At 39.0% G+C, this 12,461-nt stretch overlaps 1 non-coding gene and 1 pseudogene across 1 annotated transcript; one reads left to right on the top strand and one right to left on the bottom strand.

The window, feature by feature from the left end:
- Nucleotides 1–3,915: 3,915 nt before the first annotated feature.
- Nucleotides 3,916–4,024, bottom strand: LOC112752740 (small nucleolar RNA R71). Its single transcript, XR_003177160.1, has one exon. It is a non-coding gene; the product is annotated as a small nucleolar RNA R71 (small nucleolar RNA).
- A 3,479-nt stretch (nt 4,025–7,503) lies between these two features.
- LOC112748182 (uncharacterized) overlaps nt 7,504–12,461 on the top strand; it is a 35,517-nt pseudogene continuing 30,559 nt past the window's right edge.

The following is a 12,461-nucleotide window of genomic DNA, read 5'->3' as shown; positions in this document are numbered from 1 at the left end:
TTTGTTTTGAAAATGGCACTTTGTAGTTTTGTATGAAATATGGTTTTTGGGCATACTTTGACGGAGCATAACTTAGACTCCCGATCCCCAATTTGTGCAAAATTTTTTAGAAATAAAATTAGATCCGGGATGTTTATGCCATTCAAAGAGCGGGTGAAAAATGATTTGAAACGGAGAAGTTATGCCCATCGGAAGATTGGGGTTTGAAACTGTGAATTCTGTAGCTTTTTAACTTAGTAAAATTTTTGGCAGAACGCACTCCCATGCGTAGGCGTGGCCGATGCGCACGCGTCGTTTTCAAACATTCACTACCCACGCGTACGCATCGATGAGTGAATTCAATTGGCGCAGCCAAATTCCAGAGAGGTGTGCTTGAGTTGTGCTGGTTTTGTGCCTAGGCACAAAACGCACCCACGCGTATGCGTGGCTGATGCGTCGGCGTCACTTGGTTTCTTTCCCATCCACGTGTGTGCATGGGGAAACGCGTATGCGTCGCTGTATCTTGATGCATTCCGCGCGTGCGCATAAGCATCGCGCACACGTGACCCTGTTTTTACCCCGAAGTTGATTTTTTGAGTTTTTAAAGCCAAATTTAAGACTTCTAAGCCTTCGATCTCACCCTTTATGTCTTAAAACTTGATGATATGCCTAGCAATGAGAAGGGCTAGCAAATGTGGTAACTTGTGGATGAAGAAAGGGGATAATTAATGATGAATAATGATCAAGGATCATTGTATGAGATATGGGGGATGAATGTGGAAGTGCTTGATATTCCATGAGTCGAAGGGCTATGATTGTTAATGAATTGGCTGGTTATGGATTGTATTATGAGCCGAATGGCTGAGATATTGCCGAGTTACGGCTGAGCTATTATTGAATTATGGTTGAGTATGATTGCATAAATGCGTATTGAATGAAATGTGAATGTTGCACTTTCACTATCTGAGATACGAGTTTTTCTGGGAGAAAGCAGTGGCTAGCCACCATGTGCTTGATGAGCGGATAATTTATACCCTTTTTGGCATTGTTTTTACATAGTTTTTAGTATGTTTTAATTACTTTTTATTATATTTTTATTAGTTTTTATTCAAAAATCACTTTTCTGGACTTTACTATGAGTTTGTGTGTTTTTCTGTAATTTCAGGTATTTTCTGACTGAAATTGAGGGACCTGAGCAAAAATCTGATTCAGAGGCTGAAAAAGGACTGCAGATGCTGTTGGATTCTGACCCTGCTGCATTCGAAATTGATTTTCTAGAGCTACAGAAGCCCAATTGGCGTGCTCTCAATTGTGTTGGAAAGTAGACATCCTGGACTTTCCAGAAATATATAATAGTCTATACTTTATCCAAGATTTGATGGCCCAAACTGGCATTTAAAGTTAGCCTAAAACTTTCTGGCGTAAAATGCCAGAACTGGTACATTTTTCGGCGTTAAACGCCCATTCTAGCACCTAGGGTGGCGTTTAACGCTAGCTTTGGGCATATGAACGTGAAGGCTTGAAAGCTCAGCCCAGGCACACACCAAGTGGGTCCCAGAAGTGAATTTCTGTACTATCTGCACTTAGTTACTCATTTTCTATAAATCTAAGTTACTAGTCAAGTATAAAAACTACTTTTAGAGATTCATTTTGGACCTTTTGATATTTTTACACTTCATATTGTAACTTTGACGGCATGAGTCTCTAAACCCCATAGGTGGGGGTGAGGAGCTCTGCTGTGTTTCAATGGATTAATGCAATTACTACTGTTTTCTATTCAATCACGCTTGATTCTGTTCTAAGATACTCACTCGTACTTCAATATAGAGAATATGATGATCTGTGACACTTATCATTATCCTCAACCCATGAACGCGTGCCTAACAACCACTCCCGTTCTAATCTGAGCTCAATGTAGTCATTGGACGACAGCTTGAGTGCATATCTCTTGGGTTTCTGATCCACGGACCGAGTCCGGAGGTTAGAACCTTCGTGGTATAGGCTAAAACCAAATGGGCAGCATTCCTGGGATCCGGAAAGTCTAAACCTTGTCTGTGGTATTCCGAGTAGGATCTGGAAAGGGATGACTGTGACGAGCTTCAAACCTGCGAATGTTGGGCGCAGTGACAGTGTGCAAAAGGACAAGGGTCCTATTCCGACGCTAGCGGGAACCGTCAGATGATTAGCCGTGCGGTAGCTGTACATGGTATTTTTCATCCGAGACGAGCAATCCGACAGTTGATTAGCCGTGCAGAGATCATACCTGATATTTTTCATCCGAGAGGATCATACAGCTTGCCGTTGAAGGAAGCCATGCGTGTTTGGAGAAGAAGACAGTAGGAAAGCAGAGATTCAGATGACAAAGCATCTCCAGAACCTTAGCCTGTTTCTCATTACTGAATCACAAGTACTATTTATTTTATGTTATTTATTTTTCGTAAATATAATCACTCTTATCATTAATCTCCTGACTAAGATTTGCAAAATAACCATAGCTTGCTTCAAGCCAACAATCTCCGTGGGATCGACCCCTACTCACGTAAGGTATTACTTGGACGACCCAGTGCACTTGCTGGTTAGTTGTGCGGAATTATGAAAAGTGTAATCACAATTTTGTGCACCAAGTTTTTGGCGTCGTTGCCGGGGATTGTTCGAGTTTGGACAACTGACGGTTTATTTTGTTACTTAGATTAGGAAAAATTTATCTTTTTTTGGTTCAGAGTCACTAAAATTGAGTTTTCTATTAATGTTTTTGGTCAAAATTTTAAAATCCTTATTTTCTTTTTCTAAATTATTTTCGAAAATTAAAAAAAAAACTAATAACTTCATAATTTAGTCTTCTATTTGAGTTTAGTTTTATGTTTTAAGTTTGGTGTCAATTGCATGATTTTATTTTTCTTTCAATTTTTCGAATTATATGTTCTTAGTTCTTTCTTAATCTTCAAGTTGTTCTTGTTTATTTTCCTTGTTTGATCTTTAGTTTTTCTTATTTTGTGTCTTTTCTTGTTTTTCTTGTGCATTTTCGAATTATTAGTGTCCAAAATATAAAAATTTTTAAGTTTGGTGTCCTTTGTATTTCTATTTTCTTAAAAAATTTTAAAATTTATTCTTGGCGTTCATCTTGACATTCAAAGTCTTCCTGTTTGCTTTCTTAGTTTTGATCTAAAAATTCTAAGTTTGGTGTCATTTTATTGTTTTTTTCTTTTCTCATTAAATTCAAAAATTCAAAAAAATATCTCTTCCTTTATTTGCTCATTATTTTCGAATTCCTTAGGTTGACTTAGTCAAAATTTTTAAAATTTGGTAGTTTCTTGTTAGGCAAGTTAAAATTTCAATTTTAAAAATTTATCTTCTTAAATCTTTTTCAAAACAAATTCTCTTTCAAATTTCCTTTATTATTTTTTCGAAAATCCTTTATAAAATTTTTCAAAATCTTGTTCTTTTTCACAATTTTTGAATTACTTGTACTACTTTATTATTTTGATTGAAAAATTTTAAGTTTAGTGTTTCCTTGTTGAGAAAGTTTCAATCTTCAAGTTTTAAAATCATATTCAAAATTTTTTCAAATCTTTTTAATTAATTAGCCATTTTAGTATTCGAATTTTTTATTTATTTTAATCTATTCTATTTTATTTTATTTTATTTCAAAATTTAAAATTTAAACCTCAGTTAGTCTCTCTCCTGCAGCAGAACTGCAAATTCCATGGACTTTCAATGGAAGATCCACATCAGTTCTTAGCTGAGTTCTTACAGATCTGTGATACTGTAAAGACTAATAGAGTTAATCCAGAAGTCTACAAGCTTATACTCTTTTTCTTTGCTGCAAGAGACAGATCTAAGATATGGTTGGATTCCCAACCAATAGAGATCCTAGACTCTTGGGAAAAGCTGGTTAATACTTTTCTAGCTAAATTCTTTTCCCCTCAAAGGATGAGCAAAATTAGAGTGGAAATTCAAACTTTCAGACGAAGAGAAGGTGAATCCCTCTATGAAGCTTGGGAAAGATACAAGCAATTGATCAAGAGATGTCCTCCTGACATGCTCTCAGAATGGTCCATCATAGGCGTGTTCTGTGATGGTCTATCTGAGATGTCTAAAATTTCATTGGACAGCTCTGCAAGTGGATCACTCCACTTGAAGAAAACACCTGCAGAAGCAAGAGAACTCATTGAGATGGTTGCAAACAACCAATTCATGTATACTTCTAAAAGGAATCTTGTAAACCATGGAATCCTTCAGAAGAAAGGAGTTCATGAAGTTGATACTCTGAATGCCTCAGAAGAGGATCTTGACCCAACAGGTCAATATGATCTCACAGCATCTAATTGGAATGCAAACTGCAATTGGCAGTACTCAGGAAGCTTCTTCTGAAATAGAAGCTTATGATCCTGATCAACCCACCATGGAGGAGGTGAATTACATGGAAGAACCCTATGGAAACACCTACAATCCTTCATGGAGGAACCATCCTAACCTCTCATGGAAGGATCAGCAGAAACCTCAGCAAGGTTTCAACAACAATCAAGGTGGTAGGAACCAGAATAGGTTCAATAACAGACCACCATTTTCATCTTCTCAAGGGAACATGGAAACCTCTAAGCAGAGCCTTTCTGACTTAGTTACTCTGGTTTCCAACCTCTCTAAGACCACTCATAGTTTCATGAATGAAACAAGGTCCTGTATTAGAAATTTGGAGGTGCAAGTTGGTCAACTGAGTAAGAGGATCCCTGAGACTCCTCCTGACACTCTTCCAAGTAACACTGAGGTGAATCCAAGAGAAGAGTTCAAGGCCATAATCATTGAGGTAGAGGCTGAATCTGAGGAGAATGGGAAGGCATTGAACGCTAGTGAAGAAGGTTTCACTGGGCGTTCAACTCCCATCCTGGCAGCAGAGCTGGCGTTGAACGCCAGCCAGTGAGGAACCCCTCACTGGGCATTCAATGCCCAACCTGGCAGGCATTCTGGCGCTGAACGCTAGTAAGGAACCCCTTACTGGGCGTTCAACACCCAAACATGCAGCCATTCTGGCGCTGAACGCCAGTGAGGAACCCCTCACTGGGTGTTCAACGCCCGTACACCCAGGGAAGCTGGCGTTGAATGCCAGCAAGGACATCCCTGCTGGGCGTTCAACATCCAAAAGCATAGAGGGACTGGCATTTAACGCCAGTAAGGGTGGACAGCAAAGGCGTTCAACGCCTAAAGAGCTATCAGAGCTGGCGTTGAACTCCAGTCAAAGCACACCCTTTGAGTGCTTAAATCCCACTCAAAAACCCTCTATCTCAGAACCAAAGGAAACCATAAAAACCATTGAGGTTACTTTACTTGCACTTCTGCAATGTATGAGTTCTGATGATGACTCATCCTCAGATGAGGATGAAGACACTAGGGAAGAGCAAGTTGTTCGGTATCTAGGAGCTCTCATAAAGCTGAATGCCAAGTTATTTGGTACAAAGCCTTTGGAGGAAGAACCTCCACTGCTTACCAAAGAACTCCATGCTTTGGTTCAGTAGAGGCTACCTCAGAAGCTTCCAGATCCTGGACACTTTCTGATTCCTTGCACCATAGGCACCATGACCTTGGAGAAGGCTCTGTGTGACCTAGGGTCAAGCATAATCCTCATGCCACTCTATGTAATGGAGAAGCTAGGAATCCTTGAGGTGCAAGCTGCAAATATCTCATTAGAGATGGCAGACAAGACAATGAAAAAGCCATATATGGCTTAGTAGAGGATATCTTGGTAAAAGTTGAAAACCACTACATCCTTGCAAACTTCATAGTCTTGGATATTGGAGAGGATGAGGACGACTCTGTCATCCTTGTAAGACCTTTCCTAGCCACTGCCAATGCTATCATTGATGTGGCCAAGGGAGAATTAACTCTACAACTAGGGGAGGACCACATCTTGTTCAAGATGCCTCATCCCAATTCTCCCTCAAATAAAGGAGAGATAATTGTGGAACACCTAATGTTCCAACCCTCTCTTTCTGTGTAGAGCTTTACAAAGCCCCCAGACACCAATTCTAAGTTTGGTGTTGGCCAGCCACCAATAAGCTCTAAGCACAAAGGTACTAAGAAGAAAGTACCTAAAGGCTGGAGGGACAAGAAAGTTCTAACTGAAGACCTCTCACCTGGCATGAGAGTTGTCTTCACTAAGAAGTCAGCCTTACCACATACAGTGAGTCGTATCCTGTCTCTAGAGCATGTGGAGCTCATTCATGAGAGGACATGAAGAAAGTTCACTGTAAGGGGTGAAAATCTGAGCCCATACTCACCTCCGTAAGGAGCTAACCGTCAAGCTAATGACGTTAAAGAAGCGCTTGTTGGGAGGCAACCCAACTTTAATTAATTATTTATTTCATGTTATTTTGTTTTGTTTTTTTTTAGGGTCATGATCATATGCAGCAATCAGAACAAGGACAGAATTTCACAGTAGTGAAAAAAGAACACCCTGGATGGAGTGTTATTAAAAGTTGAACACCAGCCAGGGAGCATACCCTGGGCGTTCAACGCCCCAAATGGGCAGCATTGCTGGCGTTAAACGCCAGCCTGCAGGGAGTAGCCCCTGGGCGTTCAAACGCCAGTGCAGAGAAGCAGGGAATCTGGATTCCCTAGCCTCTCAGGATCCGTGGGTCCCACAACATCTTTCACTTACCCCACTCCTATAAATACCCTCCTTCATAACCCTTCATACACACACCTTTCATACACCACAAAACACCACAAGGTCGAGCCCTCTCTCTCCCTCCATCTCCTTCTATTTTATCCTTTTTCTACTCCATTCTTATCTTCTCTTTATTTTTGCTCGAGGACGAGCAAAGTTTTAAGTTTGGTATGGGAAAAGCATAGCTTTTTTTCTTTCTATTACCATTCATGACACCCAAGGTTGGAGAATCCTCTAGAAAGAGAAAAGAAAAGGCAGTAGCCACCTCCTCTTAATCTTGGAAGATAGAGAGATTCATCACCATAGCCCACCAAAATCACGTATATGAAGTAGTGGCAGAGAAGAAAGTGATCCCTGAGGTCCATTTCATGCTCAAGAAGGATGAGTATCCGGAAATCCGAAGAGAGGTCCTGAGAAGAGGTTGGGAAGTCCTAACCAATCCCATTCAGGATGTTGGGATTCTTATGGTGCAAGAATTCTATGCTAATGCATGGGTTACTGAAAACCATGACACTAGTGTGAACCCAAATCCAAGGAATTGGATCACTATGGTCCGAGGAAAAATCTTAGATTTCAGCCCAGAAAGTGTGAGGTTAGCGTTCTACTTGCCTCTAATGCAAGGAGATCCTCATCCTTACACTAGGAGAGTCAACTTTGATCAGAGATTAGATGAAGTGCTCTCAGACATCTGTGTCGAAGGATCACAGTGAAAAGGGGATTCCCAAGGCAAGCCCATTCAACTAAGAAGGGTTGACCTAAAGCCTATAGCTAGAGAATGGTTGGAATTCATCCAACATTCCATTATTCCTACTAGTAACCGGTCAGAAGTAACTGTTGACAGAGCCATCATGATCCACTGCATCATGATTGGAAGTGAGGTGCAAGTACATGAGGTGGCTCCTCAAGAACTGTACAAGATATCTGAGAAGCCTTCAACCAATGCAAGGTTGGCATTCCCACACCTCATCTGTCATCTATGTAATTCAAATGGAATTGTCATAGAAGAAGATATCTCCGTTGGGGAGGATAAGCACATCACTAAGAAGATGATGGAGCAAACTAGAGAGCATGCACCAGAGCCCATGCAGCCACCTCAGTATGAGATTCTTGAGATGTCTCAAGGGATGTATTTTCCTTCTCAAAGCTATTGGGATCAATGGCAGACTTCTCTTGGAGAATTGAACACTAACATAGAGCAATTGAGGGTTGAGCATCAAGAGCATTCTACCACCCTCAATGAAATAAGAGAAGATCAAAGAGCCATAAGGGAAGAACAAAAGGCTATGAGGGAAGAACAACAAAGGCAAAGGAATGACATTGAAAAGATCAAGCATCACATTGGATCCTCAAGGAGGAGTACTATTCGCCACCATTAAAGGTGGATTCGTTCTCTTTTACTTCCTTTCCTATTTTATTTTTCTGTTTTCTGTTATGTTTTGTCTGTTCTCTTGTTCTAGTTGCATGATCATTTGCATTGATGTTTTAAAGTTGTAAAATATTCCATATATCTCTCACCTTGCTTAAAAGAAAATTTTATTTGAAAAGAATTGAGAGAACATGAATTTCAAATTTAAAATAAGAATAGTTTAATTATGTTGATATGGTGGCATTGCTTTTGTTTTCTGAATGTATGAAATAAACAATGCATATTTGAAGTTGAAATTTTAGAATGTTGGCTCTTGAAAGAATGATAAAAAAGGAAAAGTATTATTGGTAATCTGAAAAATCTGATTCTTGAAGCAAGAAAAAGCAGCAAAAAGAAAAAGAAAAAGCTTGCATTAAAAAAAAAGTGGCAAAAAAAAGGGGGAAAAATAAAAAGCAAGCAGAAAAAGTCAAAAGCTCTTTAAAGCAAAAGGTAAGAGCACCAATAACCCTTTAAACCAAAAGGCAAAGGTAAAAGGATCCAATGCTTTGAGCATCAGTGGATAGGAGGGCCTAAAGGAATAAAATCCTGGCCTAAGTGACTCAATCAAGTTGTCCCTAACCATGTGCTTGTGGCGTGAAGGTGTCAAGTGAAAAGTTTGAGACTGAGCGGTTAAAGTCGTGGTCCATAGCAAAAAGAGTGTGCTTAAGAACTCTGGACACCTCTATCTAGGGATTCTAGCAAAGCTGAATCACAATCTGAAAAGGTTCACCCAGTTAAAGTGTCTGTGGCATGAATTTATCTGGTGGTAATACTGGAAAACAAAGTGCTTAGGGTCATGGCCAAGACTCTGAAAGCTGTGTTCAAGAATAAAAAAGAACTGAACTAGGAGAGTCAATAATATCATCTGGATTCTAAGTTTCTAAAGATGCCAACCATTCTAAGTTTCAATGGATAGTGAGAAGCCAAAACTATTCAGAAGCAAAAAGCTACTAAGTCCCGCTCATTTGATTGTAACTGAGCTTCATTGAAAACTATGAAATTTATTTGTATCTTAATTTTCTTTTTTTATCCTACTGTGTTTTTAGTTGCTTGGGGACAAGCAACAGTTTAAGTTTGGTGTTGTGATGAGCAGCTATTTTATACGCTTTTTGGCATCATTTTCATATAGTTTTTAGTATGTTTTGTTTAGTTTTTATTAATTTTTTTAGGTTTTAGTGTTAAATTCACATTTTTGGATTCTACTATGAGTTTTTGTGTTTTTGTGCAATTTCAGATAATTTCTGGCTGAAATTGAGGAGCTGGAGCAGAAGTCTGATTCAGAGACAGAGAAAGCACTATAGATGCTGTCCAGATCTGACCTCCTTGCACTCGGAAGAGCTTTTCTAGAGCTATAGAAGTCTAAATGGAGCATTCTTAATAGCTATGGAAAGCCTACTTCTATATCTTTTCAGCAATGGATAATAGTCTACACTTTACTTCGGATTAGAAGACCCAAAACTGGCGTCTAACGAGCTTCTTGCCCCCTTCCAGGCGTCCAGTGCCCAAAGAGTAGAGCCCAGTGTCCAAACGCCCATAGAGGACCCCCTAGCTAGCGTTCAACGCCCTAGGAGCCTCATAGTACATGGATTTCACCAAATCTCAGCCCAAACACTCACCAAGTAGGTCCCAGAAGTGAATTTTAACACTAGATAGACTGTTTTACACTTACTAGTCATCTGTTTAGTATTTAAGACTTATTTTACATCTCTCGTAGGGGAGATGCCTATCATTTACCATTATTTGGAGTTTTACATTGTATTTTTCTTTCAGTATGAGTTTCTAAACCTCCAAGGTTGAGAGGAGGAGCCTTGCTGAGTCCTATGAATTAATAAAAGTATTACTGTTTTTTCTTTGATCGGTGTTTGATTAATTCTAAGATGTATATTCGTTCTTCATCAATAGGAATGTGTTGAACTGGCATAAGGTTATCACATTCTACATGGGTTCAGAGTGCGTCTTTCATTGGACAATGATGAACCACCAGCTTGATTATATATCTCTCAGACGGCTAATCCACGACTTCGTTGGGGACTTCTTGAGACATCCATTCAGCCGATTTACGGGAAGATTAGGGTCTCTGTGGTAGAGGCTAGAACCAAAGGTGCAGCATTCCTCTGATCCAGAATATTCAACCTTGTCTATGGCGCTTTGAGCAGGATCATTAAGGAGAATGGACTGTACGAGCTTCACCCTCAAGCAGAGATGGATCCGCACTAACCCTGGGGTTCAGATCGGGAGGAGTATTGGCGGCTGCTCAAACTAGCGTCAATCACATACAGCCTGCCATTGAAGAGATCACTCACAAGCAAAGAAGACAGTACTACCAGAGTTAATTCAAAAAGACAAAGCAACTCCAATCCTCAACTATATTCCTATTACTGCTTCCAATAATTCTAACACAATTCCGTATCCAACAATCTTCTGATTTTGCCTGACTAAGACCTGTAAGATAACCATTGGTTGCTTCAGACCAACAATCCTCGTGGAATCGACCCTGACTCGCTCAGGTATTACTTGGACGACCCAGTGCACTTGCTGATACAGCTGTACGAAAGTGTGGGATTCGTGCACCACTAGGGCTTATTGCCATCGTCGTTCTGCCATCGTCGTTCTGCCATCGTCGGGCTACTGTACCGCCACCGAGGAGTTCAAAGGGATGTCTCGCTGCCATCGTGCTCTGTCGCCGCGCTGCCATCGACTAGAACTCGCCGTTGAGCTGCTGCACCGTCTCCCAGCCATTGTGTCACCGCTCATCTCTTCTTTGCTGTCGCTGCTCATCACCATCGTCGTATCCTCTGTCACCAGGTAAGCATTCTCTGTTCTATATCCTCCCTTTCTCGCTTATTCTCTAACTCACTCTCACTTTTTCGTTCGAAGGTGTGTATAGTTTTGATAGTAGTTAATTGAGATAGAGAAGGTATGTATCAATTTTCAATTGGTTCTGTGAATTTTTGGGGGGGGGGGGGTTTGGGTTCTAATTTTAGGTTTTCAATTAGTTTAGTATCTTAAGGAAAAATTAGTGAAAAGAACAGGTTTCACACTGAAATATTCTGATTTATGCCTTGGTTCATACGCATTCCTTGAACATAGTGGTTGCTTTCAATTTCTAGCTTCAAGCTATATTCCTCTTTGATGCTTTTTTTGGTTATGTTTTCTTTGCTTTGAGTGTTTTATATGGATAGCGAACATTGGGTATCTTTTTTATAAATTATTTTCTAATTTGTAATATAATATAATAGATGAAATGAGAGGTAAGATTGTTATGGTTGTGATAATCCGCTGCTGATTGTAAAGAGGATTATATAACTACAAGTATGCCAAATGAAGAATTTAAATATTAGTTTGACGTGTTAAATAAGAATACTTACAGAATATTCTCGTTGATTTTTCTTGTGTACTAGGTTCTCCAGCAAGATAAAGCAATGGAGAAAAAGAAAAAGAAAGAGTCATGGTTTCTTCTTACAAGGTACACAATTTAAAAAATTTTGCATTCATTTGGAACCCTCTTATGTATTAGTTTTAAATAGAAAGGCCTTTTGATTGGATTGGATTGGATCAAAAAATGAATGGAAGACCTATCACAAAACTATGAATATTCTCATAGTTCTGTATGCTAATAGAATCGACATGATATTCCTGCTTTTTGGATTGCATTCACAAGTTTTAATTCATTTATCTTTATGAAAATCTAAATTCATAATGGTAAAATTTCTCATCATATAATTAGTTCTTCTTATATGATGTTAGCTGTCATTTATAGATTGGTTTGCACTATTTTACAGTTGAAAAAAATTATTTTCATGTATTTTTTTATCCAAAGCCTTGTGTTTTCTTTCTCATTTGTTCTCCCATTTGATAGGTTGATGCTGAAAGAACCTGTCATCAAAATGCCCTTGTCATTCTAGAAAAACTATATATTGAAGTTAGCCCTTGTAGCTTGAACTATAAAAATGAGAGTCAAGATTCAAGAACTATGTATGAAGAAAGATTTTATACTTTTACCAGAACTTACCATTATATATATAGTTTTACTGTCTTTTTATTTAGTAGCTTTTGGGAATGGATGCATGAGTAGATATTACAAAATATGGTATGACGGTATGACCATCTTTTCCTTACTCCTTGTATTGCTAAGCACTAGAGAGATTGTAACTGAAACTGAGTAAAAGAAAGTACTGATCAGGTTAATGATCTCTGTTCCTATAGTTATAATATTGGCTACTGAATTGGATAGCTTAATTCTGTACAAATAGTTTTGTCAATTGTATCGTCTTTCTGAACCTGGATTAGTTTTTTGAATAGTAACTTCTACGGATTTTGGTTTGCATATGGCTGGAAAGCATTTGTTGCTGGCTCAACTCATCAGGTAGTGTTGCAGTTATTATTCCTGTTGAAGATTTTTCTGCTCAACTTATC

This window comes from Arachis hypogaea, chromosome 15 (assembly GCF_003086295.3).
Source record: "Arachis hypogaea cultivar Tifrunner chromosome 15, arahy.Tifrunner.gnm2.J5K5, whole genome shotgun sequence".
NCBI lineage: Eukaryota > Viridiplantae > Streptophyta > Magnoliopsida > Fabales > Fabaceae > Arachis > Arachis hypogaea.
Note: the sequence above shows the minus strand (reverse complement) of the source record. Positions and strands in the feature narration are given on the sequence as shown.